This window comes from Cavia porcellus, unplaced genomic scaffold (assembly GCF_034190915.1).
Source record: "Cavia porcellus strain 051 isolate PalLab524CR breed Dunkin Hartley unplaced genomic scaffold, mCavPor4.1 scaffold_50, whole genome shotgun sequence".
NCBI lineage: Eukaryota > Metazoa > Chordata > Mammalia > Rodentia > Caviidae > Cavia > Cavia porcellus.
In genome coordinates this window covers 177,646-201,189 of record NW_026947533.1, presented here as the reverse complement: position 1 = coordinate 201,189, position 23,544 = coordinate 177,646, and positions in this window count along the sequence as shown.

Sequence of the window (23,544 nt, the reverse complement as noted above, 5' to 3'; positions counted from 1 at the left end):
AGCAGGCATTCTTAGGTAGCTGTGTCTCTTCCCTTAGGGGTTTGGGAGGGTGACTCCTGAGTTCCTCAGGACGATAGGCACTATTTAGAATGTCAATCTTTAGGATAAGGATACATTTCTTTAAATGGTGACTCATGACTTCCTCAGAGTGCTAGGGAACTATTTAGAATATCAATCCTTAGGATATGGATGAATTTGCTTATCATTTGTCTTGAGCCTTGGCCCATAGCATGAGGTGTCAGTCTACACCATAGTTGCAAGGTATCTGGTCTCCTGCATGGGCTCCTTGGGGGACCTAGCCATGTCTCATGCCAATAGTATTTAAATGACTCAGGACCTTGTTAACAGTACTGTTTAGAAAATTGAGTACAGATGTCTTGTGCTCTGGGTGAATGTTCTGGGGATGACAGTGTGCAATGTATATACCATTGTTGCCACCTGATTGACATGTTTTGGAATTTAATTTTAGTTGATGTGTTCTTTTTTCCTTGAAATCAAATGGATTTGAAAATTAAAAGCCTGAGGAAAGCTCTTCAGTACAAACACTCCTCTGTCGAGCTGAGATCACCACTGTAGAAGAATGGCAGCTCCAGAAGTCTCTGCAATACAGTCTATTATTTGGGATCCTCTCTTGCAGGGAGGGGCTCCTTTTTCTGTTTATTCTTGACTCAGAAGGAGGGCAGTAGAGCAGGAGTCAATCAGTGATGAAGGGGCAGGCTATATGAACTGTCCAATCAGGTGGGCCACTGCTGGCTGTGACTTCGGTCTGTTCTGGTGTCTCAGCATGATTTACCTGTTCTGCGTACAATAGTGGTAGCAAAATGCTTGCTGGATCTCATTTAGTACTTTTGATGTCCTGTGGCCTGCTTGGCAAAGAACCTGAGAGATCCTGTAGCCATGGAATGGTGAGGTTGTGGATAGGTGCCCAGAAATAGCGTGGATTGGGCAAAATCAGTTACAAGTGTTTAGGAGTAGTTCCAGTGTCTGGAGCCTCAGGTATTCACTTAGCTTCAGCTCCTGAGGTCCTCCATCTTTGGCCATGGGTCATTCACTATCCCTTTTGCCTCTTGCTGTTGTCAAGGGTAATTTGGGGTCCCCAGAACCCTGGCTTCACTATGATAGCAGCAGACTCAAGTATCATCTTTGAAATTCACTGCTAGCCTGTAAGTCCACCATCTTAGTCATTGGGCGGAGCTTGGGAAGACCCTGACTATGATGCTTTTGTAGCTTGTAGAGCAGTAATGATCTAGGTCTATGCTCTCTTTCCGCAGAGTAACAGATCTGGAATGTCCAGAGTTTATTAATGTATGTAATGCAGGGCCTCATAGCCACAATGGCTCAACTTAAACTTGGGCTTTTTTGTATTTATAGTGATATCCTAAATTTATAGTATGTTCTCCTATTTCCATCCTCATGACAGGTAGTGACAAAGGTCTGAGAATTCAGAGATATGTAGTACTGTTCCTCAGCGGAGAAAGGCTTCCCAAACAACTGGTGAACTCCTGTGTATTATACAGATCAGTGCAAAATAATTTCTGAACATACTTAATTATTTAGGTGGCACCCTTGCTCACAGACTAGGTTTGTGAGAACAGCCATAGAGTTTTTAAGTCTGAGAAAAATGAAGTAAATATGAAAGTGTTATCAAGGACGGAGTAAAAATTTGTGAAAGACAAATTCCAGAAAGGGCTACCTGTTAAATTCTCATCGAAAAATGCCAAAATTTACGCATTTGCATGGTCATAAACATGTGATATCCTTCTGAATGGAAAGGAATAGGGGTGTCACCTCTGAATTAAGAGCTGATTTAGTAGCTTGGTTAATAGACAGTTTAAATATGGAAATTCTCTACAATGGACTTATCTAAGTGGTGTAAATGAGAAGCCCTAAATAGAAATTTTGCAGTGATTTTGTTAGTTAGGCATGAAGGGTTTTCTGCTTAGGATGGATCAGAGGAGTGTGCAAAAGATGTGGAAGTGACTGACAGGATGCAGGCAGCAAATAGCAGGACATACAACAGAGAGCGTCTTCACTGAAAGTCAGGTAGTTCTTAGAGTAAGTGTGAAGTAAAGTTGGGTTCTGATTGCTTCATTGAGGTGATCAACACCAGCTCTGGCAACAATCAGTATTCCACATCACTGCCAACCCATAATTTTTGTGTTCCATACTTGAGATCTAATTTGATTATCTCTAATTATGCCCCATTCTCATGAAGCTGAAATTTTCAATTTTTTTGTACCAAGGATCAAACGCATGACCTATGCTTTCCAGGCAGGTGTTCATGACACTGAGCTAAATACGCAACTATGAAAATATTTTCTGTGTAGTATGGACGATATCCACATTGTTTCTGAGAAAGTGTTGAATATTGTTGGAATTTTTCTGTATTGTATGGCTATAAGTTTTTTTAAAAACTAACCAAAGGTATGTTATGCAGTCTCTTTTTAAGTTTCACTTTGTCTGTTCGGTGTCTCAATCAGGGTTTTCTATTTTAGACAGCTCTGTAAGTTAGGAAAGCCCCAAATTCAAGGAAGAAATCCTTCACCAGTCTCCCAAAATATATTTCTTATATTTGAATTGAAAGTGATCACTTGGTGACAGTGATGTTTAATTTACAGCTTGGGCCTGGTTTCATTTTATATACATATTTTTAAAATACAGCTGTTTTCCACTAACACTTGAGTTATTATTTATATACCATATTTGATGTTATTTATGTTTTGTTCTACAAAACCAAATTCATGTTTCAAAATGCTGCTTAAGTATATTAAGAACAAAGTACTCATTGGCCTAAATGAGATTTGAACAGACATCATCTGTAGTCTATCAAAGTGATTACTGAGATTTTTTATTTAATTTTGAAATTGGTAAAATAGAACAGAACAAGGCAGCTTAAGATCAACTAAGATCACACAGTGGAATTGGTACACAACTTCACAACAGGTTACTGGGATAACAGTAATATGTATCACAGTATATTTTGTTATCTTTATCATAGTTGTTCTTTAATCACATATATCAAAATGAGATGAAATGCAGAACATTATAGAACTTATCAAAACAGAATATTGAATAGAGCAGTACCATTAATCAGAATAGAGTGAAACAATAATAAAAACATTTTCCTTCAAGGAGATAGTAGAAGGAAGTCCCCCTTATTTGCTATGGTCTACTTCCCAGGAGATGCTCAGATTTCTGGTTCCCATTTGCTAATGTGGGGTGACAGGAGAAGAGGGATAGGGAAGTGGGATGTTTGATTCTAGGTGGTGCATCATTAGGTTCAGTGTTGCTTACTAGGGAGACAGGCTGGTTGTTTGGTTTCACAGCACCCTAAGTTCCAACGTAGAATGGATCTTAGGAGCTGCTGCTGGTTATCCCCCTGGAAGGGCTGCAGTTTTCCAGACTGCCATCGCTGACCAGGAGGGGAGGTGCTTGCTTGGCTTCCCAGGCAATTGATGAGACATTTATCTGCCTCTGTGCTTTGTGGTTGCTGGTCCTGCAGGCTTCTCACTGTGAGCTCTGCTTTAGAGAAAGAGCACAGGGAATCTTGCCATGACTCAGCACAAGAATCAGTGCTCCTATTTGGCTGTTATATTAGCAGTGAGTTGCAATCTAGTATCAAATTTGCTGTCTTCAAAAATGTATATAAACACAAAATTAACAAAAATGACATGGATTTAAATTTGAACAAATCAGTCTTCATTCAGCTGTTTTGTTTGGCTTTATTTGTTGAGTTTAGTTTTGTTTTATTGAGACAAGCTTTCTGTATGTATATCAGCTGGATTTGAACACCCTATAGAGCCTATCATTGGCCTGACATCACTGATGCCTTCCTGTCTCGCCTTTTGAGTGCTGGGATTATAGATATGCACTACCACACTTTGCTTTTGATTCAGATTTGTAGGAGAGAATTTAAGATATCGCAAACCTGGGGTCTCAAGCTTCCTTTGAGAAATATATGTATGATCCTTTAGGTGGCGGTGATCTTTGAGGATGTGGTTGTGAACTTCAGCAATGAGGAGTGGAGTTTGCTGAGTCCATCCCAAAAGAATCTCTACAGAGATGTGATGGGTGAAATCTTTAGGAACATGGCTGCAATAGGTAAGGATGAATTGTTTTTGGCACTCATGCTGTCAGAATATTGTTTGTTGCTCATTAGTGCTGTTTTGTTAAAAAGAATATGAAAATATTTTTAAAAATAGCTCAGACCTGGACACATTATATCATAAATCTAAACAAAATCTATTAATTTGTATGTATTACTCAACTGAGTCCTGGTATTTCTATGTCTACAATTCAGGAGGAATTGGGGATATCCAGGAAGCTGAAAAAGAATGCAAAATTTACTGGAGATACTTAAGGTAATTCACACTCACAAGGAGAGGAATGTTCTTGCAAAATTTAGGTATTTGCCCAATTATCTGGAGAAATTTGGAGTTCAGCAAGGTGTTGAGTCATTTTATATACCAGCTGAGAGGCCACACAACTTACTGTTGGATTTTTATTTTTAACTGATGTACCATGATCATCCTTTTGTTTTGATTCACTCTATTCTGTTTTATTTCATTTGGTTTTATCCTCTTGACAATTAAAAAAAAACCACTTTCTTGCAAGGCATGGTGGTGCATGCCTGTAATCCCAGCACATGGGAGGGTTAGACACGAGGATCACAGGGAGTTCAAGGCTAGCCTGAAATACTTGTTGAGTCAAGGTCAGCCTGCAGTACATAGCAATACCTTGTCTCAAAGGAAAATAAAACAAACAAACAAACAAATAATTTTTTCTTCTTTTTTATTTTAATGTAGCACAGGTAGATATTAATAAAGTATGGAAACGCTTTTATAAATAGATTAATTTTTTTCATAACAGAATAGTGGTTAATACACTGTGTTCAATGATCACAGTGATTTCTGTATGAGCTATATGACCATGCACTTTAAAACTTTGTTTTTTTTTTTTAATTTTTGAGATAATCTCTAAATAATTTACTCAGCTCTCCAAGTTGGGTTTAAACTTGTGGTCCTCCTTCCTTACTCTCCCTGAGTGCTGGGAGTACAGGTATAGGATATCTTCCTTTGGTAATTCACAATAATTATTAATTTTTGTGGGGTATCATGTGCTTTTGATCTATGTCTCCTTTATAGAATCAATCCAGTTAATGTGTCTACCACCTTACTAACCTACAAATACTTTCAGAGTGACTACAACTGCAAATCCCATTGTTTAGCAGTTTTGAAAGCTATCCTTTCTATTAACTGTGGTCACCAGGCAGTTTAGTAATCATTGAAAATTTCTTCTCCATTCTTAATAAGACTTTATATTCTGGGATGAAAATCCTCCTTTCCCCATCCCTCATGGAACTGATAATTCTTTAAAATCAAAGTGCCCAAGAAAGATGTGGAGGCTCAAGCTGCTTGGGGCACACTACTCTCCAGAAAGAACAGGTGATGGTGTTCTGCAGCCCTTCATCTTGCTCCCATTTTTTTTCCTTAACTCAATTCTGGGAATTGAATGCAGGCCCTTGCACTGAACTACAGTAAATTCTGTTTTCAAATTTCTGTTTTATTTTGAGTCAAGGTTTGCATAAGTAAGTACACTGCTGAGACACCAATCTTGGCCATAGATTCTTACATGTTTGTGTGTGAACACACATTGATGTCAGAGACATTTCATTTTCAAAACCAAGATCTTCCATGCACACATCCTTCTCTCATCAGTGTATTACTTCGTGATCAGATTCCTTTTCCTCTTCCATTGTGGGCAGAGAGAGACTGAGCTCAGCATCCCTGCAGCTTTCCCTGGTTCTCGTGACCCACTCTGATGCCTTGAACTCTCTATGTGGAGTGTAGCAAGGCTCCCAGTTTCCTCCTGCTTCAATCAGTGCTGTGAACCACAGTCTTAAACAGAAAGCTTGAAAAGTTATGCGGATCTCTGTGGGGGATAAATCTCTATTGTGAGCATTGAAATGTCTGTGGACACCTGTGTAGAGCTGTGATGGGAGCTACTGGACAGGGCTCTTTTCTTCACACCATGTTCTCCCTAGTGATGTTCAGCACTTGCCTTAAAACCTGCCAATCAGATGGGGACACAGCACGTGTCAGGGAGGTGTGCTTGCATGAATCAGCTTTGGGAAGCTCAGCATTTTCTACATTTGTTTACATGTGGTGATTCTCTTTTGAATTACAAGAATTTTTCATCTTTCACAGAATGGACTCATTACACCTCTTTGTCACTTCTAATACAAACTATTTATCTGCCTGCTGCTTGTAAGCAAAGATTTCTTATTGTGGATTCTACATTATTCTTGGTTCTGTTTTTCAAATGTAAAGAATCAGATCTTTCTCTCTCCCTTGTACCACTGAGATCATGGGAAAACTTTTCCAACATGAAAAGATGAGTAGATAAACAATAATCTTCACATTTTATCTGTACACTTTGGTCTACCTGGGATTTTCTCTTCTATTGAAGAGCAATAGCAGCCAGTGTTCCTCTAGGAATATTTGACCAAACATAATCTGATGCATGAATATTAAAGAGCCACAGTACTAAATTTGAGGGCAAAAATGTCAGAGTGGGTGGGGAGTAGCAAGTGAGAACAAGGATATGGAAGTTCCCAAACTGAGCAGAGTGCTGGAACTCAATGGATGTGGAAATTGTACAAATTAGTGATGTGATGATGTGCTACTGAATTGAATATGTTGAAATGCATGATATCTTAACTTTTAATTAAAATTACCTTAGAATTTGATGTTGACAATAATTATAGACATACGAGTAAACATCAAAACTGAAAGAAATACAAGTAGAGGGGTTTCAAGGGGATGGGAAGGGAAAAGCAGGTGCTTTGCAGGACTTGCCCCTGAGTTCAAGACACCTTTCATGGTGTGGTGAAAGTGCCAGTTATGGAATTGATTAACAGGGTGCCTGACCTTAGTTTTCACTTTGATCCCAGATCTGGTGAGGTCACTGGAGGTGGGGATGACCAAAGCTCTGCAGTTGGGACTTGAGGTTGGTCATGTAGCAGCCCTGCATCCGCAGAAGGAGAACAATCACCAAATGTCCTTGCTCCTTGCAGGCCCCAGAACTTCCCAATGCCTGTCACAAAGAATTCTGTGCACAAATCCACCCCAGCAAAGTTTCTCATTCAGCTTTGACCAACTCATTTCTGCATGCCTCAGGGTTGCAGGAGGTCCCAATACTGGCAGTCTTTTTCTTTGACAAGTGTTCCATGCACTCCCCAAAGGCTCACAGGCCAAAGCCAAAATCTTCTGAAGACAGTGATTATTTTCAGTGAGCTCAGGTTGGTCCAATTCAGCTGGGACATCTTGTAGAATTCCACACCAGCCTCGTGCTTCAATTGCAGAGAGCCCAGCCCAGCCTTCTCTCTGCCTTGAATGGAACAGTGCTGGTCCAAGAAGCCTTCCCCTGCTGATCGTAGTCCCTAAAAGTGCTGTGACCACCTGTCCTCTGTTCTTCAGGAAAGCATGAAATCCATCTTCCTTTTTCACCCTCGTGGTGTTGTCTCTGTGAGAAAGAGAATAGGGTCTGCAGTGTTACTCTACTTGTGCTTACTCTACAGGGTTGGTGTACTGTAAATATCTGTGAAGTGAGTGATCAGACGGAGTGTGTTCTGCCTGCTATTCCTTCCTCTTCACTTCATATCGGGATGCATACTTCCATTCTGTGTGCCTTATGGGGACACCTCTTCCCCTATTATATGTTCACATATACAGAGGCCAGGAAGTTAGGCAAATTCACAGTAATGTGGGTAGAACCTGATCTGTTCTTTAGAGGGACTTGTGTCCTGGATAACATGGAATCACAAGAGAACAGTGGCTACATTTGGTCTGGTCATTGCATCATGGTCACAGTCTAGTAAATTGCTGGTTAAAGGCACTCACCATCTCCTTTTATGATGTCTGTGTGAACCTGTGTCCTATGGTATCACCCAGAGATTCCTGCTGTGGATACCTTGGTAGCCCATGGAACGACTCTATGGTGTCCTTCACAATGAAGAGAACAGCTTCACCCAAGTGACAGATCCATGGTAGGAGGCAAGGCTTCTCCAAGGCTAAGAAAAACCAGCAGTGCTGACAGGGTCACAGCTCTGAGGAGAAAGATCTGAGTTTAGACCCAAATCCTCCTCCTGTCTTCCTACGTAAACCTAGACAAGACACCCTCCCTCAGGTCTTTCACAGAGTGTCCCCATGCACTATAGAGGTCATCCTGGCATCTACTTCCTAGGGACATTATCACCAGTCTGAAATGACAATTGTAATGCCTGGTAGCTGGTGTCTTGTGTACATAGTATACAGAATTAGAGGTTAAATCCAGGAATGGGTGCAATGAACGTGGAATACAATGCTCCTGGTGGTAGAAATGACACTGACCTCCTGGACATATTCCCTGGAGGCATTGTGAGGGGGCAGACGTTCTTCCATTCAATCATCTTTATGTTCCCTAAGCATCACAATCTCTGCTATGTACTGGTGCTATGGCCTCGAGTCAGGAACTCAAACAGGCTATGCAAGCACTATGGATGGAGTTGCACCCCCAAATCTTCTGGCATTGCTTCTACACTCGCACCTTCGCAAATTAGCACTCCTATGACCTGACTCCTACTCAATAGCTGACAGCTGACCTCCTCATGCAAAAAGCTGAGTAGCCCATTCCCTACATTATGGGCCTCACTTAGTGGATTATTTTTATTATTACTATTCTTAGTGTTGTTATTTTGCATTAGCAGTGCTGAAATTGAGCCCAGGGCTTCATGCATGGTAAGCAAGTACACTATGCTGAGCTCTCTCCCCAGCTCCTGACTCACTGTTAAATAACTGACAATGGCAGACATCATGTGATGCGAATACAAAGGTTCACGCATTAAAATAACTGTTATACATCTTCTGTTCTTTCCCTCTTATGTTCTCTCTTATATTTTAGTATTTATTTTTCTCCCTCTCTGGATCTCTGGCTGTGGGGAAGTCACTGCTGTCTCTGAAGCTTGCAAGAGGAGAGGCTGATGAGCTTTGAGTGAGAAAAGGGAAAACAGTCCAAAAGGAATCAGGCTTTTGCCTTGGGTCCTGCCTGTAAGAAGGGACAGAGCCTGAGAGCAAATTTTGCCCTATTGCCATCTCTCCTGAGCCTGTCTTCACAAAGATATGATGGTAGCAGACCCAGTGAAACCTCCTGGATTCCTGATACACAGAAACTCTGAGAGAGCAGAGTATATCTCTTATATGATCTGACCTGTCTTCTATCACACATGTCTTGTCATATTTTGAAAATGTATGTAATGAGTGGACAGAATTTGACCTCTCGGCCTTATTTCACCAATCATAATCATTAATGATTATGTACAGTGAGATTACTGTACAGTGTTTTCCTATGGATTTTCTTTGGTAGGTTCTCACTTCATGGTTTGCTGTGGTTTGTTTATTCATTCAAATGTTATTGTATATTCACATTGCAATTTTCAGTTGTTGGAAACAAAGTTGAAGTGAATATCTTATAAAATTCTCTTCATGACATAGAGGATTGTACGCACAGAATCCTAAGATAGTCAGATGAGTTAACCTGAAATTAACTGCCAAAAGGGTATCTGAAGTGAATGTACCACAAGCAAGACAGAAGAAATTTGCTTCGTGCACTTCCTCACCAATACCAGTGTGTTTTGAACAAAAATGAAAGTCTCCTTTGTGCTCTTCAAAACATCAACAGGGTTTCTCTTGTGGGATGAATATTCGCTTACCTGATAATTGACAATGATAGGAGGCATGTAGAAACTGGAAAGGGTTCATGTGATGGCCGAGGGCATTTTGAAGGCCTTAGAAGTGATAGAATTGTGAGTCCGCTGAAGGACTTTGAATCATAACTGGCTCCTGTGGAAGTCACACTGCATGATCCAGCTAATATTGACTTCTCATGAAGTTAAGGCCCCATAGCTAGTACAGTTCTTGTGAGAGTTCCCTGGTATTGCATGACAGGCCTATGACTTGACAGAAGATGGAGGTAGAGGAGCCCCTAGCCCAAGCAGAGAGACTCAGGGGACTGTTCCTCTCTAGCCATAATACATGTGTACAATCTAGACAGCTTTGTAATATGGGAGCGGCCAAATGAGCTAAAGCAAAATGTCAGTGAAACAGTCCCACCATGGATGTTATACCTATGGGAAAATGACAAAAAGAAAATGCAAAATGCAATCTCAAACATCTATTCCATCAGGAGCAAGACCAACTGACATTGAAATAGATGACTTTAAAAGTCATAAATCAGAAACTTCAAAAGATAGCAAATGAAGTAAAGAAACAGATCCATGAAGCTATAGAGGAAGTCAAACTGGAAATAATGTCTCATGTAAAGAAATAACAGATGCAGCAACTGTAGTAAACAAGTTTCTCAACATAGCTAGAGAAGAAACAGATAAAACAAAAAATACAGGAGCATGGTAAATTGAAACTATGAATGAACAATTTAGAAAACAAGCAGAATCTATGAAACATATGCAAAGAGATATTCAAGCAATAAAAAAATTGAAAGCTGGCAAAACCATTTAAATGAAGCGGAGGATAGAATTTCATAATTTGGGACAGTATTGCAGGGAGTGATCATGAAAGTGTAGAACATATAAAAATAGCAAAGCATCATGAAATGACAATCCAGCAGCTTCAACATGATGCCAAGAGAAGCAATGTAAGACTAATAGACATCAGTACAGATGCAGGAGTCAATGCAAATGGCATAACTAGGCTATTCACACAAAAAATAACAGAAAAATTTCCAAACATGAAGAAAATTCTGATATACAAAAAAGTGAGACACACAAAGTGCAAAACAGTCACAACAAACATAAGTCTATGGTCAAACATATAATAATTAGGATCCTAGACATACAGCTTAAAAAGACAATACTAAAACTGTTAGAGTAAAGACACAACTCACCTGTCCAGGAAAGGCTATGATTACTATTAAGGCAAACTTTTCAGCACAAACCTTCAGGTTAAGACAAGCTTGGAGTGAACAATTTCAAGCCCTAACAGAAAACAACTTTTATCCTAGACTGATGTACCAAGAAAAAGTGTCTTTCAAATTTAATGGAGAAACAAGATACTTCGATGACCAAGAACAACTGAAGAAATTCATGTCCACCAAACCAACCCTAGAAGGATTACTGAAAGACATGCTAGATAGAAATAAAAAGGACCACAATCTCCAGAACAACAGAAAGAAATGACCAGGCTGGGTAAGAAATTGAACAAGGGAGAAAAGCAGGAAATCAACAACAGGAATACAACCTGGCAATGTCAAGCCAGTACATATCAGTGATATCCATAAAGGTAGATGGGCATAACTCACCTATAAAAAGAAACAGGCTGACAGAATGGATCAAGAAACAGGACTCCACAATATGCTGTATACAAAAAACACATCTTACTCGAAATGCATAGATTAAAAGACAAAGGATGGAAAACAGTTTTCCATGAAACAGAAACCCAGAAAAAGCAGGGTAGCTATTGTGTTTGTGGAACATGTAAACATTAAACCTAAAATGTTTAAAGGAGATAAAGAAGGCAACTACATATGTGTAAGTGAGAAACTGCAAAAGGAAGAAGTACAAATATATATGCACCAAATACAGGAGCACCCAACTATATAAGGCAAATACTAATGCACTTGAAAAACCAAATACAAGTACATAACTGCAATAGGAGACTTTAACACCCCACTGTTAAAGATAGACCAATGAGACAAAAAGTCAGCAAAGAAATAACAGCACTGAATAATACCTGTGAGCAAATGGACTTGAAGGATGTTTACAGAGTGTTCCACCAAACCACATCATAAGTTATATTAGAATACACATTCTTCTTAGCTCTACATCGGACCTTCTCCAAAATAGATCATATATTGACAAATACAACATGCTTAACTAAATGCAAAAGGAACAAAATTGTCCCATGCATAATATCAGACCATATCTCAATAAAATTGGAAATCAATGGCAAAAAAGTGCAAAGCCTTCAAATACATGAAAATTAAATAACAACTTTCTGAATAACCAGTGTGTTACAGATGAAATTAAAGGGCAAACAAAACAATACTTACAATACAATGAAAACACAAATACAACATACTGTAACCTATGGAATGCAACAAAAACAGTCCTCAGGTTTTTAACCTCCATTGGGCAGGCAGGGCAGGAAAGTAGAGGAAGACAAGGGGCTTTCTCTGCCAAGAGAGAAAATATAGAAGGACAAGGGGCCCGTCCAGCTGTAAGTGTTACACCCACTTCTGAGCCTGTATCTTGAGGCCAGAGAGGAGACAGCTATTTTGATCACTTTGCTAGAAATCAGGAGTCTGAGCAGAGCTACAAAGGCTGGACTTGGGAGCCCAACTGAGGGATCCTCCAGAAGATTTGCCTGCATTTTGTTTTCACTTTCTGTTCCATGACTTAGTCATCATCAGCTGTGGCAGTGTGAGTTCACGTGTCTTCCCAAGTGAGCTGCTTCTGGGAATCTTGGGTAGGCAGCACACAGTGAAATCTCTATGTGTCTCTGTTAGGTTTTGCACAGAGCAAAGTATAAAAGTGCAGTTCCCATGATAGTAAGGTTGGCCCCAAAATTCCATTAGTGAGGTCTTAGTTTGAGGACAGCTGATGATTTGATTGTCAGGTTTGCATGTGCATGAAGGACTCAGTGCTGGCCAGGTAGAGTGCGTCCTTCCTGTACGAGGTTTTTCATCAGTTGTGCTTTTATACCCACATATCAGAAGTGGATTTCTTGCTTTGTGTTTTGCTTATAAATTATCGTAGTTTTATTACTACTTATTTACAGTGTGCACTGATTACGTTTTTTATTAGGTCCATGGCACATGTGATGCATAGAATGGAAATTAGGCCCTACCTTGTGCACAATGGTGCAGTCCATCAACTCGGGACTGTTCTCAATGCTGTGGGCATTGAGAATCTAGTCCAGGGTCAAGCCATTGCCAGCACAAAGCACTGCTTTGTATGGATTGTTCTTTCTTTATGATCATTGCAGTGGGTATGATGCAATATTTGGAAGCTAAGTCCAGCCCTAAACCTAACTCTAACCTGAACCCCAAATCTAACTAACCCTAAAAAGTCACTACCAGCATTCTCTGGGGAAAGAAAACTTGATGGCATTGATGTGGGAAATGTAACATAAGTTAATTATAAGGACATAAGATCACTAGTGGCTGGGGTGGAGCAGCAAAGGAAAGTAAAAAAAAAAAGCATTGTGTAAAAATTTGAAGAGCGTTCTGGAATTGGACAGTGGGGAAATCCTCACAACATTGAGAATACACTGAATGCCAGCAAGCTGATTACTTTAAACTTCATTAAAATGTTAAATTTTATTTATTTTGTTCTGTCACTAACAAATCTGAGAAATAAGAGTAGTGATGAATACAATGATAAATACAACTGGAAGAGAGGGGAATGGCAGGGGTGGGTCAAGAGCTGCCCACAGGTAGAACTCAAGAGATGACTCCTGCTGTGGAGCACCCAGGAGGTCCAGCTCTGCAGCTGATGGACAAGGGGATCCAGGTACTGGCTCTTGCTGTGGGGCCAGAGCTGGTGAGGGAGCTGCAGGTGGAGCTGGCACAAGGTCAGGAGGTGCAACTTATGCATGGACTGAAACTGGCCCTGTAATTTCAGGAAGAGAAAATATCACCAACTGTCCATGGACTTCTTGGGGCAAACCATTCCCACTGCCTGTCAGAGGCAGCTGTGTGCACCAGCTCAGCCCTAGCAAAGCCTCCCAGACTACATCCCCACATTGACTGCTGAGGATCTCATGCTGGGTCACACAGCATTTAGGCACTTTGCTGAGTTCCAATGCATATCCCCTGTCCACAAGCCCATAAATTCTGGAGCTCAGGCCTGGGAGGTTCAGGGTGCTCTAGCTGTTCCTGAAGAAGCTTAGCCTTGGGATCTACATGGAAGTACAGTTCAAATGAAGACTCAAGCATAGAAGATGTGGATCTGGGGCAGAAGGGAGCCAGCTGAGTGAGAGGCCTGATATACCTAGGGAACTCATCTGTGGGAGGGGTGTAAGCTTTTTGCCCAGTCTGTAACAGCATCCAGCCACAGCCTCTCCCACCCACAGTGGGGCACTTTGGGCCCAAGGAGCCATTAGAGGCTGAAGAAGTCTCTGTGAGAGGGAGACCTTGCATAGTTGTATCACACTTGTACTTTCTGACACCTCTGCTTGCCCCTCCCCATTACAGTAAGCTTGGTGAAGGCAGTGACTGCTATATGCCATTTCATTGCACTCAATGGATCAGGGCTGCTGCTCCACGAATATTTGAGAAGTGAGAGGTCAGTTGGTATCTGTCTTGCCTCTCTGCAGTCTCTAGCTTAGGCAGTGATCCATTGCTTACCCACTTATGCATTGTCTGTACCCACACTGAGTGAGGCCTGGGGTCTAGAAAAATGGCTTTTAGGTGAGCAATATTTTTTCTGCTGCAAATGGTGACTCTGTGGCCTCCAAAGAACACTGTAACTCAAAAGGGCAGGAGTTGCATCTGCTCTGCTTACAAGGTCACGGCCAAAACCCAGAAATGTGTCTGCACACAGTGTGTCTTTATGTGTATTTCTAGCATAATTAAACCTATTTGCTCTTCCATGATATCTGACAGTCATGGATTCTTTGCTGTACTCAGGGTTTCCTGTGTTGAATAAACCCTGAGGCCCATATAGTGACACTCCAATCTCCTTTCCAAAGAATAGAAAGCTTCTCCCAAGTATTGGTCAGTAAAGGGGATGGAAGATCATTCACGGGAATCAGCACAGCCTCTACTGTAGGTCTTCATGGGGCCATGCCACAGCTAACCACTTTGCATGGAGCCCCCATTTCATCCCCAGTGACCCTGAGTTCTCAATGCACTCAGCACCTCATCGTTCAGCATTGTAAACTGGGGTTGAGTGATCAACTTGCACATGGCCAGGACTTGAATCTGCAGGTGGCCAAGTCTCCCTGGGCTGCTAAGGTAAGAACTCACATTCTCAGCTTTGGTGCCTACAGGTCTGAGATGTCAGCCATGGAGGAAGCCAGAGAGGAATGGCTGGACCTGGGGCAGCTGTCCAGGAAGGCTAAGTCTGGAGTCTCCTTCAGGCTGTGAGGTCCATCTGCCTGCACCTGGCTTGCTGTACAGACATCTGCCAGGCTCTCTGCTGGTTGACTTCCAATCTGTGATGAGACAGTGGGGAGACATGGAATTGGTGTCATGCACATGACTTTTCAGAAGGGTTGGAGCTGAAGCAAAGCCCACACTCTAAATTGTCCACAGAGGCTTGTGCTACAGGGCTCACTAAGGAATACTACCATGATCACATCACCTTGATAGAGGAGAGGCAGAAAAGAAGTCTATGCATTAACAAAATATATGAGTTTTAAGACGGCCTCCAATTTTAGAGATGAGAAAATGGAGGATCATTCTAGATGTCCAGATCCATTAATGAGGCCCCACAGAATGTTCCCCAGTTTCCTAATAGAATGTCCACAGGAAGGAACTAAGCTATTCTTCCATAGCCATGGAAGGTGAGCAGCTGTGTTAACTGTTCTTTTCTTGTAGTCATTTAGCCCTGAGGCTTCTATGAAAGGAAATGCGGTGCCTGAAAAATTCCTGTAAGAGAAGCACCAGAGAAATGGACAGAGTGGACTGACATTTGAGGTGAGCACATCTCTGGTGAGTTGATGATGTGTAAGAGCTGGGGATAGGATGGAAAGGCAGCCAGCTAATGGTCCATGGACATCAGGCCTAGGGCTGAAAATGAGATACAAGTGCAGAATGCAATCATGCCAAAAAATGAAGTGACTTTGTGTTTGTGTCCCATTTCCCCTTCTCCACCAATGTGTGTACAATGACCTTACCTGTGACAAGGTAGACACTGAGTAGAGAGCATATGGTATTTGAACACTTGGAGTCTAGATTCCTTGAGAGCAGGACCACAGGCACAGTGTTTGACAAGTCCTGGATGGATGTGCTTAAACGGTTAATCTGACCCTAAATTCCCCTCAGTACTCTATGGGCTGCTATACAGTCCCTTCTGATGACACACCCTGCACCAGAGCATATATCTGTTGTTATTCTGGGTACCATGTCTTTAGCAGGGACATGTCACACAGGGCCCAGGGGCCAGCTCCATGCCCATGTCCTGTGTACAGCTCTGTTGGGCCAGAGCCCTGAAGCCTGGAGAAAGCCTGAGGCTCTGAGAAACCACAGGATTTACTCTGTTAAACAACATAAACTTATGTTCCTCAAAGACAAAAAGCACTATCCCAGACTTCTACCCAGAAGGACAGGAGATGAATCTGGAGGCTGTGGATAAACATGGCCACTGCCCTTCTCCTCCTGCCAGCCCTGTCCTAGATGGGAATGTGAACATGACAGTGGCCCAGGCTCAGTTTCCCTGTCCCTGCCCAGGAGCATCTGCCTTCAGTGCCTGCCCTCAGACCCCCTCACACTGATGACCTAGGGAGGGAATTGTTTATGCAGACTTACAGTGGTGGCCAGGCCTAAATAGCCTTGTCCTGGAGTCTGTGTCTCTGAGTGGCTGGTGGCAGAGGCTAGGGACATCTGGCCTATGCTCCCTCTTCTGTCTGGGTGCCTGGGCACTGGGCCTGGTGAATCCTGTCCTGTGCTGCCTTTGATGGTTGGGCAGTTCCCGGTGAGCACCTGAAGTATCTTGGCTGAATGAACCATCCTCTCACTTGTTCCCAGGTATTTTTCCCATGGCGAGTCCTGAGGCTGGGGTTTTGAGGCCTGGGAAAGCAGCATAACATATTGACTGATCACTCTCTCTAGCCAAGTGCCTGTGAAGGCAAACTGTCACCAGACCAAGGTGCTTGGTGACCAGATCCTTCAGAGTTCTGTTTAGATCTGTTGCCAAGCAAATGAGGTCATACGCTAGGGTCCATAGCTGGGCTGCCACCTCTAATGCCCAATTTATTTTTATAAATCTGTTCTCCATAGAAAGAGCAGGTGAAAAACTGGAAAACTGAGTGTGGTTTTACACTTTGCTACACTTTGAAAATTTAAATGCAGCAAACATGTAGATGCTTCAGATGTATCAGGCATGGTGCTAAGCACATAATTCCATCCAAAGGGTCCCTTGTCTCTGAAGATGAGGTGTTTAGTGTCTTCACTTAGAGATATGTCATATTTTCAGGTGACTTCCTTTCCTGGGCATATGGTAGTTTCATTTCAATTCCATTAGGAAGCATGGAGATGTTCCCAGATTGTCCATAATATTTTTCCTTGAAGGATGTGAATGTTTCATGTTAAAACTTCTGCATGTCCAGGGGAGGAGGATTCCTAGCAAGTCTTCCTCTCACATGCCTATGAATGATTACTTATGAGTCCTTGGATGTTTACCTCAGCCACGCACTGTAGTTCTCCATACTATGACAGCCTGTGAGGGGGGACAGCAGGTGGTGAGAGCAAGGGAAGGCTTTGCAAGTCCATGAACATCAATGCCCCGTGTGGATGAAGGACACATGTGTGTCACTCCTGGGGAACTTGTCTGCTAGCAGCTGCTATCACTTCCTGTCCTCCCATCCCAAACAGACCATGAGCTTTGTGTCCCCCCTGGGTAGTTTGCCTTTCCTGTAGGTGATGGTTCTGAGCCTGTTTAGTGGCAATACTCTTTGCTTGGTAAACTTCATGCAGTGTCTCCATGCTGGGCTCCTCCTGTGCTGTCACTACCTGCTATTATGGGGATGAACCAAACAACTGCAACTTGTTCATGCATGTGTCATCTATGTGCTGATGGGCATTTGTTCTGTTTATGGCTTGATTCTTGAAAGCAGGGTACCACAGCCATTTTTATTCATGTTCTTGTGTGTATATACACTTTTATTTCAAAGAAAAGTGCTTGAATGTGAAATTACTGGATCATATTTCTGTTCTATGGCTACCTTAGAAATTCTTAAAGTATCTTTGGAAGCAGTTGATTGAAGCAGAGTGAAATGGTTGGTTTTTGTTTTGTTTTGTTTTATTATGCTATACTATGCCATGCTATGTTATGTTCCACTATGTTATGTATTGGTTCGGATTTTGAAACTCCTTCAGCATGTTTTCAGTGCTTTCTGATTTGACTTTGAATAATCAACCTGAGAAAATATAAGAATATAACATAATCTGACTAATTTTGCTTTGGAGAAAATTTAAATAGGAAAACCCAGTGAGGGATGTTGGTGCACACCTCTCATTCCAGTACTCAGAAGGTTCAGGCAGGGGGATTGTAGTGAGTTTGTGGTCATCCTGGGCTACAAGGTAAGATGAAGACCAGCCTGAACTGCATAGTAAAACCCTCTCTAAAAACAAAATAAAAGAAAAAAAGAAAGAAAGAAAGAAAAAATAATATAAAAATGAAAAGTTGAAAGTCACATGTCAATTGAGAAATCAAATCTTTGTGAGGTTTTCTTGTATGTGTTTTAGTCAACACAACTAGCATCAGATTTACCATCATGTAGGCATTGATGTTCTAGCTGGTGTTTCATTGTTTTAATTTTTTTAAATTTTTTACTGAAATGAGTGCAGATATGCTACTTAATATACCGTCTTAGGATATGAGTAGCTCAGTATGAAGAGAATTTGATCATTCTTATTTTTTCTATCCTAAATTTATATTTTGAACAAGAATTTGATAAAGGGATTACTACCTTTTTTGAAATAATAATAAGCATCTTATAAAGATACTCTTTTTCAGTGTATAAAATGGTAAAAAATATTATAGATTAATAGTGGTTAATGTACCTTGCACTGGGATTTCTGGAATTTCTAAATGATGGATAATTTCATACATTTGTAAAATTATTTACAAATTTTAACACATGGTCTCACTAATTTTCTAAGTTTCCCAGGCTAGGCTTAAATGTTTCCTCATTTTTTCTCACCCTCCCAGAGTGCTGGGATTACAGGTGTACATTATCCTGCATTGGCAATTGATACTAATGTTTTGTATTCATGGAATAAAATGTTCAGCTTTGGTTTTTAGACACTTTGCAGAAAGAGTCGATCTACTTAAGCTATCTGTACCTTTCTAGCCTGCAGTTTCTTTCACAGAATAAGACTGAAAATCCCATTAACAGTGTTTTAGATTCTCTGCTTTTTAACTGTGGTCAGCATGTGCTTCACAGCATCACTCTAATTGCCTTCTGCACTATGACTGAGGTTTGGTGTCCTTGAAGCACATTCTCTTTTTATTTGATCCCTCCTGTAATTTGATTATTGTTTGAATTCAGACCCCCAGAAAGGTGTGAAAGTTAAAGCTACTTGGGGCACGCTGTCCTCCAGAAGGCCAGGCCAGTGTAAAACATTATTTTCCCTGCAGTCCTACTTTCCAAGGGTTTGTTTTGGTTTTTGGATATTAATTTTTGTTTCCAATTTTTGCTCTGTTCATCAGTGTGTCTGTCCCTGATGTCTGTGGGTCAGTGACATCAAAGGAAACAACACATTCATTAAGGGTCATATTTCATTTTACTTAGAGATGTAGCCATTTTCTTTGGTATCCTCAAACTAACCCTACAGTGTATATTCTTGTGACTAACTATTTTCAGTTATTTAGTCTTTTAAGCAAAATATTCTCATCATGCTGCTTCTACTGAAGGAAACTGTAGCAGCCATGAGCCCATCTCTTATTTCAGGCTCCATGCCTTGACCAGCCTACAGCGTCCCCATTTTCTGAACTGCTCCACAGCTGTGGTGAGTCCACATGCGGCAGTTGAGATCTGCACCTGAGTGGAAGACTTCAGTCAAATTGGGCTCTGTAACAGGATGACCTTCTTGAACAAAGGTCCCCTGAGGGAGATAAGGGGCCACAGGCCTGAAAGGAGGAGCTGTGGCAGCAGGGCCATTCCAGGCATCTCCTGTCCAGCCTGCAAGCTGTGCTGCTTTGCTGAGAAGCTCACTCATGGATTAGCAGCCCTGAATCTGGGCCTTTCTTGCCATGGTTCTGGCTAGGTGTCATGGTGTCCAGCACCTCTGCCTGGTCCATCTTCCCCACCTTCAGATCTCAATGGAGATTTGCACAGCTTTGGGCTTCCTCTTCCAGGCTGCCACTCTATGTAGAAACTACAGGTGTGAAATCTGTGACTATGAAACTCAACCTGTATACATTTAAACTGGAAATTCAACATCTAAGGCTTCATTATAAAGAATGAGGCTGACAACACCCATATTCTCTTCTTACTCAGCCTAGCTGTGAATAGTTAGAAACCACTGAATGTACCACAGCAGAGCTGCTGCATCAATTATAAAATTACAGCTACTGAAAATGCAGCAAGAAGGCCTTGTCTCAGGCCATGTCCCCGGTGTTACCTGAGATGACAGAGAGTTTATGGCCTGGCCCTCTCTCTACCCAGCAGTGAAGACACAGGGACCCATGCAGCAGGTAAGGACAGGAGATAGGGGCTCATTGATGGCAGACCATGATCCTGGGGGTATGCCTATTTCTTTTTTGTCCATTTTCTTATACCATTGAGTTAATTATAGTGCTCTATTCAATATTACTTCTATTCAGTTTAGTTAACAACAAATAGTAGCTAATATCTTGAATAGGTAAATGAAAATGGATGATTTAATTACATTATATACAATTAAATTCACAGTACATACTTCGAATATCTATGTGTGTGTGTGTGTGTGTGTAAAGGAGTCTTGATATTCAGAAAGGCAACACTCTGTTTATCACTATCTCTAACACATGAGGTCATGCAGAGCTCTTCCACGGTGCAGTGGTGCTAGAAGCCACCCTAGAAGCCACCGTGCACATCTGTGCCTGCTACTGCTAGAGGACAGCAAGAGATTTGGTTCAGTGTTTGTTCTTCTAGCAAGGAAGTCCTGAATCATCCTGCTTCCAGCAGCTCAGGGAGTGAGCAGCATGCAGAGGAGCCCAGCACTGCCTGCCTCACACCCCTTTCCCCCACTGTATCCATGATGCAGCCCTGCCAGGGTGCAGCCAAGACTCTGCCTCCTCAGCCCCAGGGTCCTCAGTTCCTGAGTCCTGGCCTCAGCCTCCACCAGGCTTCAGGTGCTGCCATGTGTTCAGCTGGCATAGTGGGTGATGCACACTCTCAGCCCCACATACACAAAGATCACTGACTACACTGACCCTTCCTGTCTGCAAATTTTGACTGATGCTTTGGCATTGGAACAATACACAAAATTGTCATTATCTTTTCTTTTTGTTCTTTTTTTAGTGGTTTCTTTCTTTATTTAAACATATATTTAGAATTTCATTTTGCAAAAATCCTTTGTCTGTCTTTTCATGCCCCAGTTAACTAAGCTCTTACAAATTTCTACTGCACTTCAAACCCATAAGCTTGAATGCTTAGAATCCAATCTGCAGCTTTGTAGCATGGTGTAAACAAAGCAGAAACTGAATTTGGGGATATTTCTTTGCCTTCTAGCACCTTGAACAGAAAACCTTGACTCGTGTGTTTTTACCTCCAAAATATAGGCTTCAGTACCAACTGAATCTGCCACTGACAAAATGAGTTTCCTGCATTTATTTCAAACAATCTCATTTCCCCTCAACTGGATAACCACATTGTCTAATCTTTCTTTTGCCAAAACTTGAAAAATAAGTTCCAGTAGACAAGAGGCTGCTACCCATCCTGAAATTGTGATGGGATTTTATGTAAACATATAGTCCAGCCCATACCCTGGCAGTCATGAGCTGAGAGAGGGGCAGATGGCTTGTGCAGATAGAAACACCTAGAAATAGTCAACCAGCAGCTGCAACAAGCAGGGAGCAGAGCTGCTGAGCCTTCACTGCTAGGTGATGGAATGGTGTGGTAGGTTTTGCCCTGGGTTTACTGATGTGGCTTGGTAAATCCAGGTTGTTGCGGGGATTATCCTTCAGTGGGATACTGTGCATTTTGTACATTTGTTGGCCATATGAGGAGATTCCCTTTTGCATTGCAAGTATTTGTCTCTTACCTCACAAAACAAATGGAGAAGCAATTCCAACCTCAAAGATGAATGTATTTAAGTTTTATTTATAAACTGGGATCTATTTGGGACTGTTGCCTTTATTCTCTTCCATTAATGCTTGGCCAAATAGAGCTGTGATGCACTGATGTGAAAACCTAGAGTACTAAATCACAGAGGCAGAAAGATCAGTGGTGGCTGGGGCTGGCAGGGAAGAGAGGGAAATGTGTCCAAATGGGAATGAAGTTGTGGGAAATGTTCTGGAACTGGGCAAAACTGATTGTTCATATTGAGAATGTGTGCATGCCACTGCACTGAGTATGCTAATTAAAGTGAATGACATCCTATCATTTGTTTAAAATTAATTTATGCCATAATATTTAAAAGGAGTATAGAGGTAAGGGCAAGAAAATGGAAAAAAATAGTGGAGGAGATGGGAAACTCAAGTTTTTGTGAGGAGCTGGCCTCAAGGGAGTTGAGGACCTGCCACCTGCTGTGGAGACCCTGTTAGTCATACCTATGAGCTGACAGATGGGCTTCCTGGTGCTGGCTCTTCCCGTGGTCCCAGAGCTGGTGAAGGCACTGGAGATGGATCAGGTGCAGACTCTGCAGATGGTCCATGAGCTTGGTGTGCAGCTGACCCTTCAACAGCAAAAGGGAAAAAAGATCAACAATTTCCCACGTTCCTTGCAGTGCAAACAAATTTCCCAGTGCCTTTCAAAGACAGCTCTGTGCACAAATCCACTATCCAGAAGTTTCTCACACTGCGTTCACCCACTGATTCCTGTGTGTCTCAGAGCTACAGGGTGCTCCCTTAGCCTTGTCCTCCTCACATACCCACAGACCTTACCAGTCCTCCTCACCCTTGTTTCTGCCTCAGTGTGTTCACAATGCTCAAGCTCAGCAAGGTGAAGCTGCATTGGAGGGTTCATGTGGGTTTGCAGCTGCTGCTTAGAGCTAAGAAGCAGGGCTGTGGTTCTGGAGGAGACAGGTGTGGGGAGATGAGTGTGAGGTCTAGTCCTCAATCCCAAACTGCTTGCCCAAGGCAACCTGCTGAGTTAGACACCTGCCTGCTGCTCCAGCTGTGGAGAGCCCAGTTCCACTCTATCTCCACCACCAGTGAATCAGTCTTGTTCCAGACAGCCCTGAGAGACTGAGAGATGACTCCATGGAGAGTCTGTGTACACTGGTGTGACCATCTCTCCCTTCTTCAAGGAAGCTTTACACACATCTGTCTAGTGCTCTCCACTGGCATGTTGCCTTCATGGGGGATAGAAAACTGTCTGCTATGGTATAGGGGTTGTCTTCCATAAGTATGTTAGAAGTGAGAGCACAGAGAGATATGTCCTGTTTCACCTTTCCTCAGTCATTAGATTGCTCAGAGACTTGCCACCCACTACTCTGTGCTTCCTCTGGGCTTCTCTTTCACTGTTGTGCATCCATGTCTAGGGAATCCAAGAGGGGTTCTTATGTACTATAATGTCAGTGATACATGATCTGCCATCCAGGATAGCCCCCACTAATGTGGAAGGTCAAGAGGGGAGTACATATATCTTTCCTGGTCATTGGATCATTGTCAGTGCCTGG